Genomic DNA, 14,809 nt, shown 5'->3' with positions numbered 1-14,809 from the left:
AAGCTCAAACTCACCAAATTCATCTAATCCACCATTCTTATCACCACTTGCCAATATTTATCTAATGCAGACTAGAGCAAAAAATAGCATACACAAGCCCATATAGAAACTCGACCTTGTTACACTAACATTATCACTTAAACCTCAAAACACCAAGAATGGTGTGAAACTATGTCCAATAAGTTTAATGCTCTTTTCCACAATGGCACAAAAGATTTGGTTCCTTCTAACTCAACTCAAAATCATATTGGTTGCAAGTAGATCTTTTGAGTTAAAAGAAATCCTAACAACTCTATTACTCGCCTTAAAGCCTGCCTCATCACAAAGGGGTTTTATCAACGACTTAGTGTTGATTTCCACAAAACTTTAATCTAGTTATCAAACTTGTAACCATTAGACTAGTACTTAGTCTTGCCTTATCACGTGGTTGGCCTCTCAAACAACTGGATGTCAATAATACTTTCCTCCATGGTCATTTAACTAAAGATGTCTACATGTGTTAACCTCTAGGCTTCATCAACAAAAACAATCCTAACTATGTGTATCATCTCAAGAAGGCTCTTTATGGACTTAAATACACACCTCGAGTATGGTACAATGAACTTCACCAATTTCTATTATCAATTGGGTTTGTCAACACAAAGTTAGACAATCTACTTTTTTTTTTTCAACAAAAGCATTTGACCATGTATCTTCTAATGTATGTGGGTGACTTCATTCTTATAGGTAACAATGTAACTCTTCTTGTCAACTTCATTACTCAACTTCTCTTTAAGTTCTCCATAAAAAATCTTAATGACTTCTCTTATTTTCTTGGCGTAGAGGTACTTCCTCAATCTATTAGAATCTTGTTGTCTCAACAAAAATACATCCATGATCTCTTGGACAAAATGAGAATGCTTAATACTAATGACATCCATACACCCATGTTTCCAAATAATGTTTCTAAGCTTTAAGATGGTACCTCTCTCATTGATAAAAATGAATATTGATTTGTAGTTGGCAACTTACAACATCTCTCTCTTACAAGACCCAATATTGTCGTCACTATCAACAAGTTATCTTAATTCATGCATCATCCTACAACTCAACATTGGTCTACCATCAAATGTCTACTTTGATATCTTTATGGCACAATAAGCTATGGCTTGAAAAACCCTTAATGACAAATTAATCTTAAAAAGGGGGTGAATAGGATTATTAAAAAATTAAATAACGAATTTACCAAATTGGATTTTTACTCAAGATGCCACAAACAAAAATCAAATGAACAATCAAAAGCATAAAGTAAAAGAAAAGAGTTTAGAGAATGCTTAGGAATTTAGAGTGGTTCGAAGGTTTTCATCTCCAACCTCCTAAGTCCACTTCTTCAAGCAACCAACTTGAAGTTTTTATTTGAATCACTTTAGATTACACTTCGGGATTGGACTCTTTTACAATAGTGATATGAGATTTCACCCCAATGTAATTAAAAATGAAGATTTACAGGTAGAAAGTGCCTCTGATAGACTAATTTTACTAATTTGTACAGTAGTTTCTCTAAAAGATATGAGATTTTGATTTCTAGAAAGAGATTAAGAGCTTACAGATTGAGATAAGAATTATTGAATGCTTTGAATATGTTTTCTAACCCTTTTGACTTCAATACAACTTGTTTATATAGTATTGGAATAACTTTTCTAGCGTTTGACTTGTGAAAATGACGTTTTAACCTTGAAAATGCACGAGGATAGGCATTCTCTTACACATCCCTACTTTGGTGGCTTCAAAATAGTCGTCCAATGGTTGAATTCTTGAAATGGATCACTCGAGGGATGTGCATCTTACCTTGCTCCTTAAAATTTCAGAAAGGATGGGTAGGGCACAGACAAAAGGACTGGCAACCCTGACGTAAAAAATTAAACATATACATTTCACCTATCTTTTGGTCATTGGAATTTTATGTCATGGACATTATTAGCTCAATAATTATTAATTGTCAGCTTTAAATTTAGTTTTAACATAATTAAAACACCTAAAAGTCCAACCATCTCCCTTTTTTGATTGATGACAAAACTAAGTTTAAACATTGAAAAAAATCAATCTATAGAGTTTATAAAACTTTGAAAACAATTTAAAACTCCCCCTCGCTTTAGCAAAACAAATTAATTTAGTTTTAGCATATTTGATTTCAATTTTTTTATCCATAAACTTATTTAACTTAAAAAAAAAAACAAACTCATTTAAGTCTTTTCAAATTCATTAAAACACAAGCCATTATCATTTAAATAACAAGTAATCTCTCTTTTTTTTTTTTGTCATAAATAAAAAAAAAATTGTAGAATTTCCTTTGTTTTTCAAATATCCCAAAATGATAAATAAAAAAAAAATTACTCCCAATATCAATCAACTAACTTGTCAATATCATCACCAACAGTAAACTAATTTATCAATATTATCATCAACAACAAATCCATAATAGTCATAACATGAATCATAGCATAACATCATAAAAAAGAAAGTTCAATATCCATATAAGCAAACATAATGAAATAAACAAAACAGTGTAATGAAACATGAATCAAAATATGCATTAATACATGTTCCTCAAAAGACTATGCAAAATGATGATGTAATAAGATGAAAAAGAAAATGAATGGATAATCACAGCTTGTCCTATAAAGGTGGAGGCATACTGTTAGAATCAGGGTGACAATCACAAATATGCTACTAAATGAGAGATTCCATAGAGCAGAGACACTGATTATAACTTACATATCATGACGCAACCTAAGCAGTGATTCATTTATGGAGCTCATGAATCCAAGCACAAGGTCATAAAAGGTAGATGACTCAATATCTAAAACTAACTCATGGTAAGGACATATCTGCTTACAACTAGAGGTAGACTGAGAAAGACTTGAATGATAGGAGTAAGTTTCTTCATCTTAAGGAGCAGCAGGTTGAGGATCTGGTTAAACAAGCTGGTCAGGTTGAGGCTAAGCCTAAATAAGCTACCACCATTAGCAATCATTGTGACAATAGTACCAAACTCAATAACTCCCTCTACAACATCCATAATTGAACTGATCTTAGCAATAATCCAATGAATTGTATCCACCTTACTATCATGGAGGATAACATATAATAGAACAAGATCTTTTAATGTAACTTGACCATTCGATTGATCACACGCATTTAAGGTATAAGTTATCACACCATGAATAATTTGCATAATTGGATTATGCAAGACACTCGACTTTATGATCTTTCTATATGTCCTGACACTGCTTAATGTTTCCTAAGCTACCTAAGCATCAAAATTGGTGAGGATATTCAATAAATCCTCATTATCACACTCAAGTTACTAAGCTAAGTCTTCTGGTTTCACTTCAAAATAACTTTCCTTTAACCAAAATTTTAAAACATAGTCAATAAGTTCACCTCGGGATCCTTTAGCTAATTTTAGGCTACTATAAAAGTCAAATACCCACGATTCAATATAATAAGTATCAGGCTGAAACAAATTTGTCAAATTAACACGATAAATAAATCCAAAGAGATCATCCCAAAGACCTAGTGCTTGTAAAACTTGTTCGTTTATAACTCTACCTGAAATAATGCTACACACGACGAGCTTCTTGATGTCGTTCTTATACGCTTGGTTCCAGATTTGAATTTCATAAATTTTAGTACGGTGGCTTCCTTAGGGTTGACTTTTTGGTGCCATGGGTGATGAAAATCATTTGAAACCAATTCAAAATCATATTAACCTAACATAACCACAATGGAAGATGGTAATAGATAGTGAATGTAGCACCCACAGGTGAACCCAAGGGTATTTCAATCTTTTTTCTAGTTTTAAATTCGATGATTAATGATTTTCAAGGATATACGCCCATGTATGGGGGCATATACGATTGTGTATGATCAGTAAAAAATTAATTAGTGGATCAGATTGTGATCACAATGAAATAAAAGGTTTTCTTAGTTATGCAACTAGACACACAATTGTGTATAGTCTCATACAAGCTCGTGTATCACATCCTAAAAACAAAATAAAAACACGATGAACCCTAATTCTCTCACATTCTTTTGTTTTCCAAGCACTCAAAAGTGAGAGAAGAGTCTGTGGTCACTGGAGGAGTCATCATTAATCACTAAAAGTCACTAGTTTTGAGGAGAATGCATCGCCAAGCATAAGAAGACAAGTAAGTGGTGTTTCTAACTTCATTTCAATTTATTAAGCATGATTCATTACTGTAGAAATGTCTAGGAGGTTTTTTTGTATGATTTATGACCTTAATAAGTTGTTTTATAATCTATGTGGCCGAACTATTGGATGTTTGGATGAAATCATGGAATCCTTTCATTATAAAATCTTACCTAGGGTTTTTTGGGTTAAATGACCACTAACCTTGCGTTTGATTATATTTTGAATAGTTGTATGATTCTTTGGGATGGTTATTAGCTATAACATACTATAGATATGCATGTGAAATATATGTAGTAATGTATGACACCATGAAATTATGTATAAATGCATTATGGTTAAAAGAATGGTGGAAACAATATATTTAGGATGCTTAGAGACTACTATTTGTGCATTGATTGTGTGAGTATCATCGAAATTATAATTAGAGAGACATAGAAACCATAAAACGTGATTTCTAGATCATGACACACAACTGTGTATGGTCCTATACATGCTTGTGTGTCATTCCAGAAATTTTGAAAGCTTGAAAATTCCACACTCGTTTTGAGGGAAGATATGCATGATCGTGCGACATAGGACACATACCCATGTTTGGCTTTTCAAAAGTGGATGGCATGCATTAGAAAGCACATGACTTGCACACGTGAATCATCAAGCATTAGAGTGTGTCCAAGTCAACTTCCTATGTGCATCTACTTTATGCACAGTCGTGTGCCTAATGATACATGCCTGTGTATATAAGTTATGAGGCACACAAGTGTGTATAGAGAAACACACAACTGTGTAGCCCTAGACAAAGACAAAAGATGATTATACCCTTAGGCTATATGTATAGAAATGGAGAGTTAAGTAAAAAGAATAATAAGTTATTAGCGTATAAGGAATTCAAGACATATGTGAGGTGTTCGACTGTGTGGATGACGATACAAACTTAGATCAAATTAAATATAAGTTAAAAGTTAACAATCTTAAAGCTAGTGTCACATAACTAGGTAGTCACTAACTATGTGTGTAAGTGACAGTAATTGTGAAAACAATAGGGTTGAATACCTATGAGATGCATCATGCACTCGATACCAAGGTGTGTGGCCACCTAGTTCAGTTCAAGTGTGCATGGTAAGGATGTAGCTTTAAATAGTCCTTATTTGATTAATAGGATACACCACAAAAGTACCTGAGGTAGAGGTTATCTTTAGAAGGTTAATTAACAGTTTTGATCAACTTATGTGATAAGAGAAGAAACTACCATAAAAGATTTTCGTGTGTGATCAAAACATCCTAGTTAGATAGCCTACTAGAGCGTTTGACATATGCACAAGGCATAATAATAACTTTCATCAAGGCATCAGATATGTTGATTTTAGCTTAGGTTTTCACACCTTCCATGGACGATCTATGTCAAGGCACCAAGGTGTCATAGTGTGACCACATTTAACATATGAATAGAATGCAAGTTTTACTGTCGGTTATTTATAATAGTTTTGGTTGTCGAAAGGTTACCACTTATTAAGTTTTATTCAAGTATTTCTTTTCATATGTTTGCATGTAGAGCTTAGAATGAGGCAGACGAGAGATCTAGTGATCTAGCTAATAGCTGCTCGAGGAGAGGGGCATTTTGTTGTTCAGTTTTTAATAGACCTATAGTTTTATTATTTTATTATCATTTTTATTATTATCATAGTTGTTAGTATTTTCATACATGTGGTATTATATGAGTATTGATTAATAAAGTGTTTCCATCACATAATTTTTTTGCACACTTTATAATTATGTTCATGCATTAAAATTTTTAAATAGTTCAATTGTACATGCCTCTTTTGGTATATTCCCAAAAAGGTTTGTATCTGAAGAGGGGTGTTATAATGAACAGTCATATTATGAGTGCCAAAATGCAATGCAAAGTATGAGGATGTTATGTATGATGGTTGAGCATGCAAGATGTCACCAAAATGGTGATTTGAGTGATGGATAACACACAACACGAAAAAGAATTATGATGGTTGTCATGAAAAATGAATGAAAAAGATTGTATGGATGATAATGATGTAAAAGGAAAGTGTTTTGTGCGACAACAATAATCAAAATAGTCTTTTCAGATGATGACAAGACAAGAGGATAGGGGTCCTTGAGTGAAGGCAGTTGGAAAAATGTGGAAAAAAGTTAAGGTTTTTGTTTTATGTAACCCTAAGGATGGTCATCTCAATAAGTAAGACAGGTGTCCTTCCTATTTTATTTTTTTTTTTTAAAAAAGACATGGGATAATTGTCACAAGAAGATTGAGACAGACGTCTTCTTCCTTTTTTTAAAAAATAAAACAACTCATAGGATGACTGTCACAAGAAGATTGGGGCGGGTGTCTTTTCCCCATTTTTTTTATAATAAAATGACTTATAGGACAGTTGTTACACAAATTGGGATAGGCGTCTCTTATATGAGTTCAGTCTTTTGTAGAAAACTTTTGTGCAATATATGTGCAATTTAAATCAAAACACCTAAAGAAATGATTTTTAAATATTTTGATCATTCTGTAGATATTTTCAATGTGTTCCACTATTTGAATGACTTTGAACACATGTTTGAATCATCAAAACTTGGATATTCATGAAAATGCATAGTGTAGCATATGTATCATAAACACATATTGCAATCAAGCACTCACGACCACATACAAGCATGCCAACATATTCAAAATCATCAAAGTGATATGTGACATGCAACTAAATGTCATAAATATGCAATGTCACACAAATCTATATCAATGTGCATTTAATCATGCCATAAGCATATATACACATACACAAGTGCAAAACATGTCAATGATTATCAAGACCATCCAAATACATCATAATCAACATGTTAAGCATATAAATGTATTAAACAAACATAAAATCACTAAATCACAAATACTTATTCTCAAGCATACCAACCAAATATGAAACATCATCATATCAAATAAACATGATAAAAACCAAGTATATTAACACAAATGTCATTTCAATCATGTTTCAAGACATATCAAAGTTTATGCACTTACTTGACTTGCATCGATTATGCCAAACTCTCTTCAAATATAGCAAAATCTTTCTTTATCAAGAGACTTAGTTAAAATATCAGTAAGTTAATGGTTAGTATTAATAAATTCAATTTAAATATCACCCTCGATAACATGATCACATAAGAAATGATCTCTAACATCTATATGCTTTTTTTTAGAGTACAAGATAGGATTTTTGGAAAACTGAATAACACTTATATTATCTCAAAATATAAAGATGTTTTTCATTTTAAAATCAAAATCTAAAAGTTATTGTCTCATTCATAAAAGTTATGTATAACAATTAACTGCGAAAACATATTAAGCTTCCCTAGTAGATGTTGTCACCAAATTTTGTTTCTTTGAAAACCATGAGACAAACACATTTCCCAAAAATTGACAAGTACCACTTGTGCTTTTACTATCTATTCAACATCCTCCAAAATCTGTATATACAAATGTTCATAATTCAAACGAGGATCTCTTAGGATACCATAAACTAATATTTGAGGTTCCCTTAAGGTATCTCAAGATTTGTCTCATGACATTTAGGTGTAATTCTTTAGGATTCACTTGAAAACATGCACACATGCATACACTAAACATGATATTAGGTCTAGATGTAGTTAAATACAATAATGCACTTATCATGCTTCAATATGCTTTGGTTTTGACACTTTTACCTCCCTTATTCGTATCCAATTTGAGTGAAATGCTCATAGGAGTAGGTTGCTCTTTGGCTTCTTGCATGTTGAACATTTTAAGAAGGTTTTTGATATACTTGGCTTGGTAAAGTAAAATTCCTTCCTTTGTTTATTTGATTTGTTGTCCAAGGAAGTAGTTAAGTTTCTTATCATGCTCATTTCAAATTCACCCTGCATTATCTTAGAAAAATCTCTACAAAGAAACTCATTAGTAGCACTGAAGATAATGCAATCAACAAAAATTTGAACAACTAAGATGTCTTACATTTGTCTTTTCATAAATAAGGTGGTATTAACATTTCCTTTTAATAAACTATTTTTAATTAAGAAAAGACTTAATATTTCATACAAAGCTCTACAAGCTTGTTCTAAACCATATAAAGTTTTTTAATTTAAAAACATGATTTAGAAATTCATGATTTTTGAAACTAGGAGGTTGTTCAACATAAACCTCCTCTTGAATAAAATCATTTAAGAATGCACTTTTAACATCCATGTGAAAGATTTTGAAATAAAAATAATATGCATATGTAAGCAACATCCTAATTTCTTTTAATCTAGCTATGAGTGCATAGGTTTCATCAAAGTCAATATCTTCCTCTTGAGAGTGCCATTGGGTGGCTAGTCTTACCTTGTTTTGAACAACAACTTTGGACTCGTTTATCTTGTTTTGGCATAGCCATTTGTGTTAATGATATGATGATCCATTGGCCTTGGAACTAGTTCCTATACTCAGTTCTTGTCAAATTGGTTCAATTCCTCTTGCATGGCCAACACCCAACTCATATCTTGTAATGCCTTATCTACTCTCTTTGGCTCTATTTGAGATAAGAATGCCACAAATTTGCATGTGTTCTATAGAGAAGCACTTGTCCTTAGACCTTGGGATGGGTTTCCAATGATTTTTCCTTCCTTGATCTCATCTTTCACCTTGGAAAAGTGGATTCCCTTTGAACTTCTTAAGATTGCATGAGATTGTCATCATATGACACTACCTTAAGTTGGTTTTCTTCTTCCTTAGGCTTAGGACCTTTTTTTATTTTCAAGTCTTCTATAAGCTCTACCATTTTATCTTTATTGTTCCTATTAACACACTTGAAAGAAGATTTATCAAAAATAACATGTATAGATTCTTGAATAAAAAGTGTCCTTTTATTGAAGACTTGATATGCTTTGGAGGTTAATGAATAACCTAGAAAAATTATTCATTTGATTTGACATCAAATTTTTCTAGGTTATCCTTTCCATTGTTTAATACAAAACACTTACAACCAAAAGGATGAAAATATGCAATATTAGATTTCTTCCCTTTGAATAACTTATATAAAATTTTCTTAAGTATTGGCCTAATCATGGCCTTATTGATGATGTAACAGGCGGAATTGATAGCTTCACTCCAAAAAATTTTGGCAAGTCATGCTTACACATCATGGTCCTAGCTCTATTATAACCTAGACTTGCATATTGATGATATAACATTTGATTTTGAAAGGTTTATTATTCCTAATTGGACATCCCCTAATGGTGTGACTAACAAAAACATAAAACTTGTATTTCATGTGTAATGCATGAGATTGCTTTAATGGCCTATGATTTTCAATGGAAGGGTTAGCACTATTATAACTTAGACCTTCTTTATTTATCCCAAACCTTTGTGATTCTAACATTTCATCTAATCTTTTTGTGCCAATTTTAAATTTATCTGATATTTCATTTGAACTATCAAGTTTTTTTTTCTTTAATTCAATAATTTCATTTTTTATGTTATCCAATGCTTTAATCAATTATTCTTTTTCATGCAAAGCAAGTTCTAGTTCTTTTTTAGTTTTATCATGTTCATTTTTGCTACTTTCTAACTCATCTTTTATACGTGTAAAGTTTTTCTTTAAAGATTTATTTCTTGAACTAATGCATTTATTTTCCACTAGTAATGATTCAAATGTATCATGTAATTCATTAAATGAGTAAGAGTTAGAATCATCTACTTCTTTCTCTGAGTTGCTTTTGGCCATAAAGCAAAGATTAGCCTTTTCTTCCTCTTGCTCGTTTTCATCATTTAAGTCATCACTTAAGCAAAGTTTTTCTTTAGTATTCAGTCATTTTTATGCATTTATTTTTGATTGATTGAAGCTATTTCCTTTATTCTTTTTGGACTTGGAGAGAAATTTGCTAAATTTGCTAGCTAGATGGCTCATGTCCTTATCATCTATTGAAGATTCTCTATCTTTCTCATTTTTCTCAATTACCTTCAAGGAAATGTCCCTTTTTGGTTTAACTTTCTCTTCCTTTGGTTTTCTCTTTATTTCATAGGTTAAAAGACTTTTTATATAGTCTATGAATTCCTCAATTGTCATTACCTTTATAGTCTATTTTTTTAGTAGTGACCTTAACACCTTTTTTACAAATTCTATGATTTTGAATTTTTTTTCCCAGGCCTTTCAAGTCATTATCAAATTCAAAAACCTCTTATACATGTTTGTTATGTTTTCCGTTATCTTCATTTCAAATAGTTCATATGCAAGGAAAAGAAACTCAATTTTTAACTCTTTGACTTGGCTTGTGCCTTAATGTGTTGTTTGAAGGATGGTCATTTCCTTCACTATTTCACAAGCAAAAAATATATTAAATTTAGTTGAGTCTAATATACAAAATAATATGTTTATGGTTTTAGCATTCAATCTCAACATTTTCTCATCTTTATCATTAAATTCCATTTCAGCTTTAGACTCATTTGTTGAGGGATTCCTAGGTATAAAATCATCATGTTCAATAATTTTCCACAACTTGTAGTATATTGATCTAATGTGCAATCTCATTCTAATATTCTATTGGGTGTAGTTTACTCCACAAAACAAGAGTGGTTTGGCAGCGTATTGTCTTTCACTAAAAATTGGTATAAAGGTGCTTGCCATTATCAAATAATCTTAAAACTATAAAATTCGTTAAAAATTATAAACCTAGAGTTCAAGCTCTGATACAAACTGAAAAACTCTTAATGGAAAATCAATCATTGAGGGGGTAAATAGGATTATTAAAAAATTAAACACCAAATTTACCAAATTGAATTTTTACTCAAGATGCCACAAAAAAAAAAACAAACAAACAAACAATTAAAGCATAAAGTAAAGGAAAGGAGTTTAAAGAATGCTCAGGAATTTAGAGTGGTTCAGAGCTTTTCATTCCAAACCTCTTACGTCCATTTCTTTATGCAATCGACTTGAAGTTTTTACTTGAATCACTTTCAAATTATACTAGTTGACTCAGGATCACATCTTTTACAATAATAATATGCGATTTCACCTAAGTGTAATTAAAATGAAGATTTACAAGTAGAATTTGCCTCTGATAGACTGATTTTACTAATGTGTACAATAGTTTCTCTAAAAGATATGAGATTTTGATTTCTTGAGAGAGATTAAGAGCTTACAAATTGAGATGAGAATTCTTAAGTGTTTTGGATGTATTCTCTAACCCTTTTGACTTCAATCTAACTTGTGTATATAGCCTTGAGACTTGAAAGATCTATTGGAATGATTTTTCTAGCTGTTGAATTATGAAAATAATGTTTTAACCTTGAAAACATGTAAGGATGAGCGTCCTCTAACACATCCTTACTTTGGCTACTTCGAAATAGTCATTCAACGATCAAATTCTTGAAACACATCACTTGAGGGATGAGATCCTACCTTGCTTCCTAAAATTTCAGAGAGTATCAAACACGTGAAGACAGGCGAGGGACTGACATCTCATTTGGGATGGGCATCCCCATATGAGGACTGGCATCCCTAACCTAAAAGATTAAACATATAAATTTCGTCCATCTTTCAGTCATTGGAATTTTATGCCATGGACATTATTAACTCAATAATTATTAATTATCAACTTTAAACTTAGTTTTGGCATAATTAAAACACCTAAGGGTCCAACATGGCCTATTTCTTCAATGTCACTCTCCCATGCAACTTCACGACTTCACTAATGTTGATTAGGCTAGAAACATTGACAATTACACGCCTACCAATGCCATGTTGTGTTCCTCAATCACAATGATATCTCTTAAAGCTTTAAGAAACAAAAGGCAATTGTTAGGTTCTTTATTGAAGCTGAATACCAAGCAATTGCCACTACAACCATTAAAATCGCATGGCTCCAATCATTACTACATGAACTTGGGGTTTACTTGCCAACTGTTCCTATAATTTATTATGACAAAAGTAGTGCTACTTATCTATATGCTAATCCTGTATTCCACTCATGTATGAAACATATTGCCATAGACTTTCATTTTATTCAAGATAAAGTACAATGTGGTGAAATACGTGTCTTTCATGTCTTATCTAATAATCAGCTTGTCGATACTTTTATTAAGCCTTTTCGTCACCAACAATTGCAATCACTACGAGTCAAGATTGTGTCCAACCAGCGACCACCATCTTAATGGGGCATAATAAGGAAAATGTATAATCAAAGATTCTCCAACTATCTATAATCTATTTCAGCTATTTTTCGGAATGTAAATATTTTTAATTTTTTGACGTAAGTTTATTGTTTTAGGATATCAAATATTTTATTCTAAGATATGTCATTATTTAGGAAGTTGATAATTAGGAGATAATATCTTTTCCATTTTTATTGATTTGTATGTTGTATAGATATTGTACTCTTTCAATTGAAAATACAAGTTAAAAATTTCATTCACCTCACAATCTTCTTTAAACATAAGGAAAAATATAAAATTTTCATTCAAATTGATTTTAAGGAGTCCAAATTTTCTTTTCTAGTAAAAAGAAAGGATTGCCATAAGTTTAATCTTTGGTTTGAAAAGAAAAGTAATCAAATTTCATTTGCACATGATGAATCTAATATGGTGCACTTGGTGAATTTACTTTAGTTCTACAATTCCTGTTTCAAATACCATGCAAAGTTGTTTAAACTAAAGGAAACCAATCAATAAACAAGATATGTTCATATATGGAAACAATTATTAGTAGATATTAGTTTTGTATTAGATTTGTAACAAGCACTTTATATTTCAAGTTTCTCTAGAAACTTGAGTTCAATTTCAAGATTTGTACTTTTTGGATATTTCTTTATATTTTATGAAACAACATTCAATTTGTTTCATAAATCTATACTTATTAAAAATGGTTTATTATAAATAATTCACAAAACAATTTTTTATTTAATTTAATTCATATTCAAGATAATGTTTGTATTAAAAGAAATATTATGAATGAAAATTTCTTATGATGGAAAATTTCTTTATGTTGTGACATCAAAGAGTGGGACATGTCTCTATAGAGAAAATTAAAAGATTAGTGAATGACTGGGTATTTAATACTCTCGATTTTACTGACTTCAATATTTATGTGGATAGCATAAAGGGAAAACTAATTAAAAAGTCAATGAAAGGTACCAAAAGTTTAAATATATTAATATTATACATACAAATATTTATTGTCTATATATGAACACTTATGATAAAAAATATCTTATCTAATTTTGATGATTATTCACGATATATATATATATATATATATCTCTGCATACTTCATAATAAGAACAAAACATTAGATTTCATTAAGATTTTTAAGATAAAGGTAAAGAAACAATATAAAAAGTAGATTAAAATGGTGAAAACAGATAGAGATGAAAAATATTATGGTAAATACACTCAAGATGGACAAATACTTGGTTTGTTTGCAAGATTTTTTAAAGAGCATGTGATTGTTGTCTAATGCATTACGTTTAGTTCTCTTGACCAAAATAGTATAATATAAAAAAGAAATCAAACTTTATTAGACATGGTGCAAAGTATGCTTACTAACTCTAAACTTTCTAAATAATTATGGAATGAAGCCTTTAAAATGACAGTATATATACTAAATCACATTCCAACCAAGGTTGTTTTTAAAACATCGTTTGAGTTATTAAAAGATTGAAATCCAAGTTTGTGACATATATATATTTAGGGATACCTATCTAAAGAAAAAAGGATAATCTACATGAAAAAAAATTGGACCCAAGGACTATTAGTTGGCATTTTATTGGATATATTGAAAAGTCTAATGGTATCTCATTGAGAGATATACCATAAGACTTGTTGTTAAAGACTTCACGTAAAATAAGAGCATCAATTTCTCGAAAATGTTTTCTTTTGTATCTAAGAAAGATTCTTTTCATACTATTATAATGTTAGTTGCCCATTTTGACTTAAAACCACATCAAATAGATGTAAAAACAATGTTTCTCAATGTAAATCTATAGGAAGCAATTTAAATTAAACAACCATAAGGTTTCTTCTCTAGTGATGGTGATAATTTGATGTGAAGGCTTGCAAATGCATATAAGAATTGAAACAAACCTCTTGTTAATGGTATTTAAAATTTCGTAATATCATCTTTGCATTCAGTTTTATGTAGAACATTAGTGATTAATGCATACATCAAAAAATTTGTAGGAGTGAAATTTATTTCCTTATTCTATATATGAATGATATTTTACCTACAATCAATGATAAAGAAGTGGTTTCATAAGGTGAAACAATTTCTCTAAAAAAAATCTTGATATGAATGACACAAATGAGATGTCTTATATCATTAACATTAAGATTTCACAGGAAAAAAACTTAAAGTATTTTAAATTTGTCTCGATAAACCTATATTAATATAGTTTAAGACAAATTTTAGATGAAGGATTGCTCACCGAATATAGTACATTTAAAAAGAAACATATATAGAATAGTCCTTATGCTTTAGTCATCAAAAGTACGATGTATACGCAAGTCTACATCTGCACAAGCCTGATATATGCCCAAACATTTTAAATATGATATTTTAACAATTAAAATGATTTAAAACTCATAAATAAACTTTT

This window comes from Mangifera indica, chromosome 7, assembly GCF_011075055.1.
Source record: "Mangifera indica cultivar Alphonso chromosome 7, CATAS_Mindica_2.1, whole genome shotgun sequence".
NCBI lineage: Eukaryota > Viridiplantae > Streptophyta > Magnoliopsida > Sapindales > Anacardiaceae > Mangifera > Mangifera indica.
Note: the sequence above shows the minus strand (reverse complement) of the source record.